The following is a 14,631-nucleotide window of genomic DNA, read 5'->3' on the forward strand; positions in this document are numbered from 1 at the left end:
TTTTTAGAATAGATTTTCTCTCATGGAAATGTTTGTGTGCCTTTTTCTAGGTACATGAGTTGATATACTTTGGTGCTTCGATTTGGATCAAGAATCAAGGAAGGTTGACTCCTATTTTTGCTAGCACATGGAAACAAGGTTCAATTCTTGGGAAATTAGCTTTGAAAGGTTTAATTGGGTCATTTGCGGGTATTTACACCCACCTAATATCCGGTAATATCCTTCCTTGATTTTTCTCTAGTGGCTGATGACTTGTTGGACATATGTTGGTTTGTTGGATTGATCTCCTTATTTTCCCCTCTCATGGATTATTTGATTTATGATTTGAGTGTATTGTCTCATTCAAGCTTGGGGGGAGGGTATTCTATCATGTTTGGTGGGATGTTGATTCATATATGCTATGCACCCTTATATATGCTTTTCCATGTTTCTTATATTTTGAAAAACTCTAAAAAGATTTTTGTTTCTATCAAGGCAAATTTGCAATGTGTTTTGTTTTGTTCTTGCTTTGGACATAATAACATTTGGACTTGTATAATTGAATGTTATTCTTCTTAAATGGTAACGGTGTACACGGTTTGAGAGTATGCTTGGTTAATTCTAGGATAAAGCATGCTAAGGTAGTTGGTTAGAACTAGTGGGATCATGAAGCCGGATTCTACTTGTTTGTGGCATGTTTGGTAGTTGCTTCCTATAGTCGATTTGACACCAATAGTGAGTTTTTGATACATCCGTGTGAGGTTCACTGTTTTTTAAGCCTTCAACATACATTTGCATGAGCGGCATGGATCCTTGACTATTGCGGACCTAATCTAGAATCTTGACTCATATTTCTTAAGACCGAGACAAAACCATTTAGGGAGGACAAAGGCATCTTTTCGGGGTGGTAATTTTTCTTTTTGTAGGATAGTTTTCTTTAATTTTGTCCTTTTTGGGTTTACATTTGGCTACTTGCTAACCATTTGAGCCTTTTACCATCTTTTCAAGCCACATCTTTTGAATTTTGAGCCTTTTGTTTCTTTTTGTTCCATTTTTGGTATTTGTGAAGCAAATGGTCATATTTTGGAGATTGTGGTATATAAGTTATGATATTGGTTCATATTTGTAAGCAAGCTTGTGTTGTGAATATTTTGTGAATAATGGCAAGTGAATAAATGAAAAAGTCTTCCATAGTTAAAAAAAAGACAAGGACATAACAAGTGCAAAGTTGAAAAAGCCGTCCAAAGTTAAAAGAGGCGAGGACAAAGCACTATTAAAGAAAAAAATGAAAAAAAGTGAAAAATGAAAAAATGCAAAAAAAGCCTACCCTCACCCTTTGCCTTAACGTTACAACCTTGGGGAAAAACCTTTTAACCTAAGTGGTTGAGTCATTCATCGAGGAAGAGAAATGTGAGTTTTAGCCTAAGGAGAAGGGAGGCATAGTCAAGATGTCGAGTAGCCTAAAAATTCTCTTTTTCCGGTTCCTTAGAAGAATCATTGGGATGCTCACTAGGGGTTGATATGAGACTAGTAGGAAGAACGTGGTAAGATCGTTTGGGATGAAAGTGGATTGTGAAAGATAGTTCCTATGCTTAGCATATTTATGTTTCAATCAACCTTGGGTATTTTGGAACGTGCATTCCCTTACTTGTTTAGAAAGATTTGCAATCATTTGTGCTTGTACATTTGGAAAAGTCCTTTTATGAACATGTGTTTGTTTTGCTTTTCTCTTGATTTCTTTTCATGTTTTTCCTTGTTTGTAATGTTATGAGAGTTATGGGTTAATCTCTTAGGAAACCCGTACGAGAGCATCACTCGTCCCCTAGGGCGATCTAGAAGTTTAAATGGCTTGTCTTTAGTTGCTAAAATTGACCGTGACTCCTATGAAAGTTATTTAGTGTATATTCTCATCTCGTTTCTTCTTTAGTTTGTTTGAATAAGCTCATCATTTTCCATCCCTTGGTTATGTTTTGCTCGAGAACGAGCAAAAGATAAGCTTAGGGGCATTTGAAGGGTGTCATAAATGGCACTCATTTGTTGAGTATTTAGGTTGTTTTCATCCTCTTTTCGTATCTTTCTTGCTTAATAAATGCTTAGTTTTATTCTTTGTTGCTTAGTTTTACCTTTCCTCTCTTATTTTGTAGCTTTTGTGCATTTCGTTGGTTTTCTAGTATTTTCTCCTTTATTTTCTCTATTTCCGTGGTTGTAGGTATTTTACGAGGTTCGGGTCTTGATATTGGTGATTTACTAAGGTGGAGGAAGCTTTTGGAGCAAGCTCATGGCAATTAGAAAGCTCAAGATGCAAGGAAGTTGAAATTCCAAGTCTTAGCTCTTGCGCTCTCATGCCATGCTACCATGAAGAAGTGGTGAACCCACTAATCAAGAGCATTAGCTACTGCCACTCCTAGTGTTCATCATCATCATAGTCATGAAGACCTTAGTGAACGCCCAAAGCCGCGAGAAGATCGGAGAAACCTAGAATGGCGCGGGCGTGCAACCCTGTTGCGCGGGCGCGCACCACTGCTGCGCGGGTGCTCGTCTACGGGTTTCCAACTTTGCTCTTCTTATTTTCGCGCCTCTATAAATACCTTTTGGAACACAATTTTTGCAAGCAAGTATTATATTACATTTTGATCATATTCTTAGCTTAGTTGAGAGCTTCTCTCTCTAGTTTTAGGGTTAGTTTTAGGAGTAGATTTTAGAGAGAGAAAGTGAGGAATTTCAATGGTGATTGAGAGATTGAAGATTCAATGGTGACAATTGTATTGGAGATCTTATCTATTATCAATGAGCATTTCTAAACTCTATATCATTTATTATTTTGTTTAATATTCATGGTTGTTTGATTTGTTTTGATTGGATTTTGATCTTTGATCTTTGATTAGAGTAATTGTTCTTCTTTGAGTGTTGATTCTTGTTTTCTATAGTTGTTTGTTGATTTGATGATGTTTCTAGAGTATTTTGCTTGCTAGGGTGATGGTGAAGCTTATATGATATGATGGATTGATGTAAATTGGGGGATAATTGACGGAGTTGATGATGTGATTAAATTGGTTGATTGATTATGTGCATTTGTGTGTTTTATTTAGGCTTGATCACCCTAGTTATTCACACTAGATTGCATTGTAGGTTCACATTGATACGGACCATTGATTTGTGGCTAGCATTTTGCGATTGAGTTGTCTTGTGACGTTCCTAGCTAGAGTTTATCGTAGTTGACGCTAGTTAGACCTCTTGGAAAATAGCTTGATATGCTCATTTGGTTGCATGATTGGTTTTCCCTCGCATCACTCGACTTAGTCAACTTCCTATCCCAATTTGCTATGTTCATTGCTGTTATATGTGAATCCTAATCCCTAGCACTTTATTTGTTCGGTTTCTTTGTTTAAGTAGTTTTTAGTGTCACCTTCTTTCCTTCGTCTTCGACCTAGCTTAGACACCCAAATCGAAAGCACTAGACATTACCCTTCCTTTGGGTTCGACCCTTAACTTATTTCTATACTTGTATTTAGGTTAGTTAAGTGTTTATAATTTTTTTTGGCTTAGGGAGGATTAGTCCAACGACCTAGTTCACCCCACGTCAAATAGAGCATTGCATTAGAAAAAACTCTTAAACTCATATAATACTCGGGTTTTTGTCCAACCTCGCTAACCTCAAGCTAACGGACCTAAAAGTCGCTAGTAGTTTTTGCGGGTGGATTTCCGTAGGAGGCTCGCGTATTTTCGGAGCTTAAGCTTTCAAGTAAGAGCCCGACTTTGAGGGGGAAGCACACTTCAAAGGAAAATTCAGATTTTATCCTTTATTGCGACATTGAGGGGGAAGCACAGCTCAAACTCATATAATACTCGGGTTTATTTGTTATTCTTTATGGTTTTTTTAATTGCGAGTGGTTCTTTGGGTCGGGGTTGTTTCCGCGGTGCGTCAGACTCACCAAACCCCAACAGCAGTTTCGGAGCCTCGCTCGTGTATTTTTAATCATAATATTTTTCAAGGTATTTTTATGGCTTAATTTTTCTTGTATTAAGTTGCTAATTAGATTAGCAGCTCGTTTTATCTATTTTAACCTCGTATTAGAGCTGTCTTTAGCTCCCGAACCCAGATTTCGACCCAAAAATAGTGAATTTTGGGTGGAAAAAGCGTTCAGGAAATGGTTTTACCCTTCCAGAACTTGGTTTTTAGCCAAAAAAACGACTGGAAATGCATTTTTCCAGGGGTTTTTCGTTTTTACGAAAAAAATTTAAGTCTTTCTAACCTTGAAAATTAATTGCATATTTATGGTGGTTATGTAATTGGTTCAATACATATTTATATGCAATTTTAAACCTCTTTAGGCATGATTACTTGGTGGTAATTTATGTTTGAAAGCTTGGTTTTATTTTTCACATAATTGCAAATTAATTGCATTAAGTATGAAATTGTTGTTCTTTGAGGCTTCTAAGTACTAAAGATTCAATCTTTAATTATATTAAGTAATCGAAACTTTGAGTTACTAAATTCCAAGAATTTTTGTTGAACTTTGTTGATTTAATCATTTTTGAGTTGATTGGAATCATAAAGTTTGAAACATTGTGATAGAAATTTGTTTATCTTCATATTGGAAAATATAATTTTTCAAGGATTCACAGATGTTAATAGTTGGATTTTTCATTTGAACATTGAAGTTCATATTTTTCCAACTCCCATTTATTTTGTCAAAAACTCAAGATTAATTTAAATTAATTAAATTGATAGTGAGTAATTGCCCTCTTATATTTGTTGCACCAAGTTAAACCAATTTTATTAAAGAATGGTTCTTGGAAATAATTTTAGTTACATGCACTTGGATGATTTTTTTATTTAAGTTAGACTTGTTTAAATTTTCATTTTTGCTCACAAAAATTAGTTCTAAAATTAATTTAGAATTAAAAATTGTCACGCGAAATTTGGGATTAAAATCCCGATGCTATGGCACGCTAATCGAGGCAAAGCCTCCCTTGGCTAGCCGGGCTGCATAGCAGCCCGCATGTGGCTGCCTAGGGCATGCTCGATGTGTACGGCGATGTGCGTGGGGTGTGCGAGCGTTTAGTGCGTGTATGTGCTTGGTGTTTTGGTGTAAAGGGGCAAGCAGCCGTAGCCTTGTGTTTAGCACCTTTTAACCCGTAGCAAACATTACTAGGGTGTACCTAGCTAGTGCTACGTGGGGTGGTAAAGGCACGTGCGCCAAGCCGTATAGTGCGGGGGTTGTTGGACAACCTTGACTTTCATGTGGCACATATGTAGAGCATGAACCACTTGAGTACGGTTGGCTTCGTGTTTGCTTATTTTGTCGTTTTAATTATTTTATTAATCTAATTTTGTTTTAATTATTTTAATAAATTTTGGAAGATAGGCCTCGGTTTTTGAGCGGCATTGGAAAAATTTATTTTGACAAATTTTGGGTTTTAACGGCTTAATTAATTGGATAAATTGAGTTGGATGCGGAATTTAGTGGGAGCTTCAAATATTAATTGCGCTTATTTTCATAACCGGTAAAAACAACTTTGACTAGTTTTAATTAGGCGTGTTAATCGAATTAACCACCTAGATTAGTTACTAGTGAGGGAATGTGTTTTATGCATTGTTACTTGTTTATCGTTGTAAAATGCATGGGCCATTCACAAATAGTGAATGGATGAATGGAATGTATATTTTCTCAGAGGTTTTATGAAATGGCAACTAGTGGGGCCCGATTAGGATAGAAAATACGGACTATGATCCGTGATGTATTTTTGTAAAGCTAACTACGGTCTGCGAACCGTTGAGTATTTTTGTACCTTAATATTTAGATTAGTCCTAATCGTAGATACTAGTAGTTGCATTTATTTTGGTCAAGTCTTGGAACACGAAGCCATGAAGTTGAAAATGAAGACCTTTTGAAGATTTGAAGATCTCAAGGGGTCTTGCTAGTTGCCAAATGCATCTCTATTTATGTTTTTTGATATATATATGTTTACGTATATGAATTATATGTTAGATGCACGTTTAGGATTTTTAATGTTATGATGATTAATTAAGTTCACTTAAATCAACCAACATAGAAACCCTAGGTCCCTAAATATTGAGTAAAACTTGTCATTCCAAAACAACACATACTAACCGAACGAGGGTAGTGGTGGGCTACGCCATAGCGAGGCATCACTAGTTCTCCAAGGAATGTAAGGCATATCGGGTATGCAAGTTGGTTTTGGTTGTACTCAATGATATGAGTGATGGAGTCCTAACATGTCGTGGCAAAGTGGATAAATTATTGAGAGCGCATTAGATTCGACAATTTATTCAACCAAGAGTGGCTTAGAGCCATTAGCAAAGCGTTGCTTACCTTAGGAGATTGAGTGTTAAGATAAGCCAAAGCATGCTTAACCACTCTTTGTTTCTTTAGATCTTGGAATTGACTTATTCTCGCCAAACTAGACAATTTTAATGCGTGAATAAGACGTTAAATAAGATTTAAAATTTGCATGAATACCTTTAAATTTTCAAACTTATTATGTTATTTACTTGATAAATGGTTATACTTTGCACTTATATTTGTAGAATTCCAAATCAAACTGTATTGCTTTCCATGATTGGCAAAGGAAAACTTTGAGAATGGTTCTCAAAGAAAAGAAAACCATTTCTAAAATACAATTCTCATAAATGACTTTTATAACAAAGTCCAAAAGGACAGTTGGACATAATGTATTTAAAATACTAGGTAGTTTTGATAAAACATGAAGTATTGGGTTACAAACTCAAATTGTCAATATTGAAAACCAATATATCTTTTCGCTTAATACATAGATGAGTAGGTCTCATTGATGTACGTGAATTAAAGGAAAAGATGGAACTATGTTTTACGGCGCATTAGATGCTTAATTATGCCTAACAAAGTATAAAAGTCAAAGACTCTTAAAGAAATGGTTCTTAAACGATTATGAAATAAAGTATGATAAGAAATATAGGAAACGAGGAACGAAGAAAAGGAATAAGATTCTACTTCAACCCATGAGTTCATACTATTGTAGTTAACTTAGCATTTCGTTATCTTCACAAGTATTGGATACTGCTTGAGTGTTCCACTTTGAAAGTGACCTCAAACTATTGAAGATAAGCTAAGTTATCGACTTACAAGCTAAGAATGAAGCAAGTGGTGCTACATCAGTCGTAAGGACGTATGCTTTGTTTAAAGACCTTTAAGCTAAGGCTGGAACAAATAAATGGTTATTGTATTCCATAATCAGCAATTGAACCGTTTACACACGGAAAGACTCACATTCAAAGCAATGAGTAATAATTGCAAATTTTTAATTTTTTTTTTTTTTTTTTTTTTTATAAATAGAGATTTTATTACCAAAAGAAAAGAGTTACAACTTACAAAATATAAGTAATAACAAACACCAAACACCAAAAGACCTTAAACAACAGGCCAAACAACCACCAAAAACAGTTCCAGTAACTATCCTAGCCACCTTCTAGGAAGGGTTCTAGAGAGAAACAGGAACGAACTGGACTCAAGAATCCCAGCCACCTTCTAGGAAGGGTTCTAGAAAACCAGGACCAGACAAACCAAAAGCAAAGCAAACAGCAGGAAAACAGCCTGCAACCACAAGACAGAAACAAGCAACAGAACTGCAAACTTATAAAAAGGACTCAAACCTCCCCCTAGACTAAGCTGATGAAACAGCAGGACTAGACAAAAGAGGTGGAACAAAACTGCACAACAGTTTACAGACCTGGAAAGCAACAAAAACAATCCAAAAACACAGGCTGACAGAGAACGAACCTAGAAAATCACAGGAAAAGTAATTTCCTATCAGCATCGCTGCATCTAACAGCCACTCTATACACAATATCCTTAAGCACCAAATTTGCAGGAAGACAGGTGCCATTGAACATCATATTGTTCCTTTGAAGCCAAATACTATGAATAGCTTCAGCAAAACACATAATATAGATTATGCCCTTGCTGCTAGATCTTCTAGAGTTCTTGAGAAGCCATTGCTGTTCATTTTGAAAATCTTGAGCTGGCCTCTGAATCTTCAATAAAGTAAGAATTTGTTCCCAAATATCTTTAGAGTAAGGACACAAAAAGAACAAATGAGAGACACATTCACTGCTATTCGACAAAAGAAGCAAGTAGGATCACAGGTAATATTCCATTGAAGCAATCTATCTTTAGTAACCAGTCTGTTCATCAAGGTTAGCTAAGTAATAAAAATACTCTTAGGGGAAGTAGAATTATTACAGGTAATTCTTTTCCAGCTCACTTTAAGGGCTTTAGGTCTAATCTGGTGATAGATTTAGCAATACTCACCTTCCCAGCATGCATAACACTAGCCCAGCCACCAACACTATACATAATATTCCTACAACTCAAGATTTTCTTCAATACCCATGTGCATTTGTTGGGAATAGGAGCAGACCACAAATCCTTATTGTTAAAATAGTATATATGAAACCATTTGACCCACAAATTATCTGATTTATGAGCTAAATCCCAAAGGATTTTGCATATGGAAGCCTTATTCCAATCACTAAGAAGAGTAATATTCCATCCACCACAAACTTTAGGAAGAGCCATATGAGCCCAGGAGACAGGAGCTTTCTTAGAATAAGTGCTTTTACCAGTCTAAAGAAGAACCCTAAATCTAGATTCAATTTCTCTAAGAATCTTCTTTGGTAAGATAAAAATCTGAGCCCAATAAGCCTAAATACTAAAGAGAACACTCTTAATAAGCTGAAGCCTACCAGCATAGGAAAGATGTCTTGTAGTCCGGCTTTCAATTCTAGAAGTAACCTTTTTAATTAAAGGCCTACATTGACTAATAGTCAGCTTCATAGAAGATAAAGGAACACCAAGATACTTAAAAGGAAGGTTGCCTCTACTCATACCCGGAATATCCAGTAAAATAGCTTTCTCACTTTCAGCAATTCCACCAAAGAAAACTTCACTTTTGCTGAGGTTAGCAGATAAACATGAGGCAATATAGAACTTCTGAAAAGTCCCTAAAAGGAGCTAAACAGATATGACATCTTCCCTAGTAAAAAGGAGCAAATCATCTGCAAACATCATATGGGTAATACCCAACTTTTCACATCTGGGATGATAATTAAAATTAGGAGCCTGAGCCATTTCAACCAAACATCTAGAGAGGTATTCCATACACAAAGCAAAGAGAAAAGGAGACATGGGGTCACCTTGTCTTAAACCTTTCTGAGCAGGGAAAGGCTTGCAAGGGAAGCCATTCACCATAATAGAATAGGAGACAAAAGAGACACAAGCCATGATCCAGTCAACCACTTTGTTAAGAAAACCAGTCTCCTCCAAGACAGCCTTTAAAAATCTCTGTTCCACTGAATCATAAGCTTTCCTCAAATCAATCTTAAGCATACACCTATGATTAATAAACTTATGAGAATAACCTTTGATAAGTTCAGCGGCCAGCAGAATGTTATCACCAATGTGCTTCCCAGAATGAGTAGGGCTGCTGAACTTTAGGAACCAATGCTATAGGCCTATATTCCTTAACATAGGAGGGATGCTGAACTTTAGGAACTAAGGTGACAGTGGTGCAACTCCACTATTTAGCAATGTTGCTAGAAGAAAAGAATTGAGTAACAATAGCATAAATGTCATTTTTAATAAGGTGCCAAGCTTGTTTGAAGAAAACAGCATTGAAACCATCAATGCCAGGAGCCTTATCTTTACCAATACTAGCTAGAGCAAAGTCGATTTCAGAATGAGTAACATCAACATCTAGAATCTCATTAGAGTTCCTGTCAAGTTGCTTCCCTAATCTCATAGTATGAATGTCAACAGCAGACAGGGAGGCAGCCCTAGTACCCAGAAGAGCTTTATAGAAACCCACAATTTCATTTTCAATTAGAGCAGGGTCTTTTAAAAGAACATTACACTAGTAGAAAAAACATTATGGAAAGCGGTTCAAACCCCCAAAAGGGAAGCGGTTCTGAACCGCATGGGTTTAGGGGGCTTCCCAATTGCCATGTAAATGGCAAGCGGTTCAGAACCGTTTCCCATTTGGGGGGAATGGAAAGCGGTTTGGCGCCAAAACCGCTTGCCATTTGCACTGCACATAACATAATTTCCAGTGCAAATGGCAAACGGTTTTGGCGCTAAACCGCTTCCCTTTGTAATTTTTTTTATATATATATAATAATTAATAATAATATTACTAGTGACCTGTTTTGATATGCACATTAATCTGTAATTTTAAAAATTATTATTATTATTAATATTACTATTAATTAATATTAATAATTAAAAATAATTAATTAAAAATATTACAAATTTTGGAATAATAATAATTCACTAACAATAAAATGCATAATAATAATAACATATATAAAACTCATAAATAATGTATAGTACTAATTACAAATAAGTAATATAATGTACATATGGATTTAATAAAAATAAAAAAGATATAGTAACTAAATATTAATTGTTCATAAATAAAAAAAAAAAAAAAATTCAATCTCATTCATTATCTAACTAATAAATATATATTATATATTCTACCTAGATGCCATCAAATATCAGAAAAAAAAGCCCACATGTCGCGAATTTCATCAACTCCTTCCTTTGTCAAAGGGCCTTCCCTTTGAATCTTACAAACCTTTGAAAAGAAAAAAATACCAAACATTAAACATAATCATTCATATATTACATAAAATTCAAACTAATAATTTAAAAATAATAATGTATATATGTTAAATATTTCAAACATCATTCTAACTAGCCCGATTTAGCATTGTACTAAGTTTTAGGACGGCTTTTACCAAAAATCGCCTATTTCACTACTACTTTGCCCGTTTTCTACATTTCTTATCTAATGAGCTATTTATCTATCATAACATTTCAATTAAAACTAGTCTTAGGTGTCTAATATTTGAAATCATAGCAAATTAGCATTCTACTAAGTTTTAGGACGGCTTTCACCCGAAATCGCCTATTTCATTACTACTTAGCCCGTTTTCTACATTTCTTATCTAATGAGCAATTTATCTATCATAACATGTCAATTACAACTAGTCTTAGGTGTCTAATGTTTGAAATCATAGCAACTTAGCATTCTACTAAGTTTTAGGACGGCTTTTACCCGAAATCGCCTATTTAACTACTACTTTGCCCGTTTTTTACATTTCTTATCTAATGAGCTATTTATCTATCATAACATGTAAATTACAACTAGTATTAGGTGTCTAATGTTTGAAATCATAGCAAATTAGCATTCTACTAAGTTTTAGGACGGCTTTTACCTGAAATCGCCTATTTCACCACTACTTTGCCCGTTTTCTAAATTTCTTATCTAATGAGATATTTATCTATCATAACATGTCAATTACAACTAGTCTTAGGTGTCTAACGTTTAAAATCATAGCAAATTAGCATTCTACTAAGTTTTAGGACGGCTTTTACCCGAAATCGCCTATTTCACTACTACTTTGCCCGTTTTTTACATTTCTTATCTAATGAGCTATTTGTCTATCATAACATGTCAATTACAACTAGTCTTAGGTTTCTAATGTTTGAAATCATAGCAAATTAGCATTCTACTAAGTTTTAGGACGGCTTTTACCCGAAATCGCCTATTTCACCAGTATTTTGCCCATTTTCTACATTTCTTATCTAATGAGCTATTTATCTATCATAACATTTCAATTACAACTATTCTTAGGTGTCTAATGTTTGAAATCATTGAAAATTAGCATTCTACTAAGTTTTAGGACGGCTTTTACCCGAAATCGCCTATTTCACTACTACTTTGCCCGTTTTCTACATTTCTTATCTAATGAGCTATTTATCTATCATAACATGTCAATTAAAAATAGTCTTAGGTGTCTAATGTTTGAAATCATAGCAACTTAGCATTCTACTAAGTTTTAGGACGGCTTTTACCCGAAATCGCCTATTTCACCACTACTTTGCCCGTTTTCTACATTTCTTATCTAATGAGCTATTTATCTATCATAACATGTCAATTACAACTATTATTAGGTGTCTAATGTTTGAAATCGTAGCAAATTAGCATTCTAATAAGTTTTAGGACGGCTTTTACCAAAAATCGCCTATTTCACTACTACTTTGCCCGTTTTTTACATTTTTTTCCGTTTGGAATTTTTTTCACAAACATTATTGCCCATAATACAATAACAATGCAAGTACGCAAAAATTACACAAAATTGCATGAGCGGCTCGGTTCTTGAACGTCTGCTGCACCTGCCTTAGGTACTGCCTGGGCTGCTGCAGCAGCTGCCTTGGCATATGCCTGGTGGCTGCTGCAGCTGCCTGTGCAGCTGCGTGGTGGCTGCTGCAGCTGCCGGTGCTTCTCCCTGGTGGATGCTGCAGCTGCCTGTGTAGCTCCTAGGCTGTTGCTGCAGTGGCCTGTGCAGCGGCCTGGCTGATGCTGCAGCTGCCAGGTGGCTGCTGCGGCTGCCTGTGCAGCTGCGTGGGCTGCTGCAGCTGCTGCCCGGGCTACTGCCTAGGCTGCTGCTGTGGCTGCCTGGCAGCTGTTGCAATTTGGTGGCTGCCTGCTTGCAGCTGCCTGGCATAACCAAAGGCAGTTGCCTCGGGTGCTTACTTTCCCATTTTCTGCATTTTGTATCAAATGACCTAATGGCTTTAGAGAAGACCCATATTAAGTAGTCTTGGGTGTCTGAGGTCTGTAAGCGCATCAGAAGAAGGCTTTACTAAGTATTTGGACGGCTCATACCCAAAATTGCCTATTTGACTTCTACTTTGCCTGATTTCTACATTTCTTATCTAATGAGCTATTTTTTTATCATAACATGTCAATTATAACTAGTCTAATGTTTGAAATCATAGCAAATTAGCATTCAACTAAGTTTTTGGAAGGCTTATACCCAAAATCGCCTATTTGACTTCTACTTTGCCCGATTTCTACATTTCTTATCTAATGAGCTATTTCTTTATCATAAAATGTCAATTATAACTAGTCTTAAGTGTGTAATGTTTGAAATCATAGCAAATTAGCATTCAACTAAGTTTTAGGACGACGTATACCCAAAATCGCCTATTTGACTTCTACTTTGCACGATTTCTACATTTCTTATCTAATGAGCTATTTCTTTATCATAACATGTCAATTATAACTAGTCTTATGTGTCTAATGTTTGAAATCATAGCAAATTAGCATTCAACTAAGTTTTAGGACGACTTATACCCAAAATCGCCTATTTGACTTCTACTTTGCCCGATTTCTACATTTCTTATCTAATGAGTTATTTCTTTATCATAACATGTCAACTATAACTAGTCTTAGGTGTGTAATGTTTGAAATTATAGCAAATTAGCATTCAACTAAGTTTTAGGACGGCTTATACCCAAAATCGCCTATTTGACTTCTTCCTGGCTGATTTCTACATTTCTTATCTAATGAGCTATTTCTTTATCATAACATGTCAATTATAACTAGTCTTAGGTGTCTAATGTTTGGAATCATAGCAAATTATCATTATAATTAGTTTTAGGACGGCTTTTACCCGAAATCGAAGCGGAAAAAAGTAAAAACAAGTACCTCCTCAATGTGTTGGGCTTTAGTGCACCTATTGACTATGTCATGCATAAACCTCATCACGTAGAGGGCACAGTCAACGCCGTTGTCTTGTCGCGCACATTAACATGACACAAAGTTAAAATAGTCATGCATAGCCATAACTCAAGGCAATTTTATTAAATAAATCAATATATCAAGGCTTTACCTTCGCATATTTCCATGTGGGACCCGCAACCGAACGACAATTCAAATTCTTCATAACACTTCAAAAAAATAAAAAACAAATGATTTAGGAACATAGCCACTCAATCACTTAGGTGATGATACAAAACAATATATAGGAATCGGTATGTACCTATTCAATAGGTTATTCACTAGCAACTTCCTTGGTAGCCATATACGAGCTGAGTCAAAGTAGTAGATTGTGTTATTGGAAACACAAATCACCATAAGGCTTCAATGTAGACTATATGTATATTAAAGCAAATATCAATCCATTAATTGTTATGCGTCAACATCTATACTTAACAAACAAATTAAGAGTGACATATTTAAACTTACTCCTCAAAACAAGGGGCTAATAAGAACTTGTTTCCCGCACGCATTGATTCTCTAATACCCCGCTCAAGGTAATCTATCACATCACAAGGGTTATGCAAGCATTTGGTTACGGAGGTCTGCTCGGGGCATAACCACCCAACTGCTGCTTCACCATCGGGTTTACTAGCAAGGAGCTCCTGTAGTGACCTTCAAGAAAGTAATGTGTGCAAGTAATTACTAGTTGCATTGTTTTGGTACGAAAATATCAAAAATAAAATATGTTTAGAAATAGTCTCGTAAATTTACGTCATGAAAGTTTGAATGATGGAAATTTTAAGCATGGAACCGGTTAGAAATTCCGTCACATCCTCTCTAGAAATGTATGCGAGCGCATCCTCATCATAGTGGAACAATGCCTTAGGCAAGTTCACTGGAATGTGTGTACCCGTAGCAACTCAGTAACACGGTTGTGAAGAAAAGTACATGCTTTCAAAAACGACCTAAGGACATTGGCTTGTACGAGTGGAGTACATGAAGCTCTCGAACTCTTCTTCGACATTTGTCCTTGTTCCATCT

At 35.8% G+C, this 14,631-nt stretch overlaps 1 long non-coding RNA gene across 1 annotated transcript; it reads right to left on the reverse strand.

Moving 5' to 3' along the window:
- Positions 1–10,337: 10,337 nt before the first annotated feature.
- Positions 10,338–14,322, reverse strand: LOC110681668. The gene is made up of 4 exons (XR_002503318.1): positions 14,077–14,322; positions 13,871–13,981; positions 13,537–13,778; positions 10,338–10,614 (listed from the first exon to the last, which is right to left on the reverse strand). It is a non-coding gene; the product is annotated as an uncharacterized LOC110681668 (long non-coding RNA).
- Positions 14,323–14,631: the final 309 nt, after the last annotated feature.

The sequence above is a fragment of the Chenopodium quinoa genome, unplaced genomic scaffold (assembly GCF_001683475.1).
Source record: "Chenopodium quinoa cultivar QQ74 unplaced genomic scaffold, ASM168347v1, whole genome shotgun sequence".
Classification (NCBI taxonomy): Eukaryota; Viridiplantae; Streptophyta; class Magnoliopsida; order Caryophyllales; family Amaranthaceae; genus Chenopodium; species Chenopodium quinoa.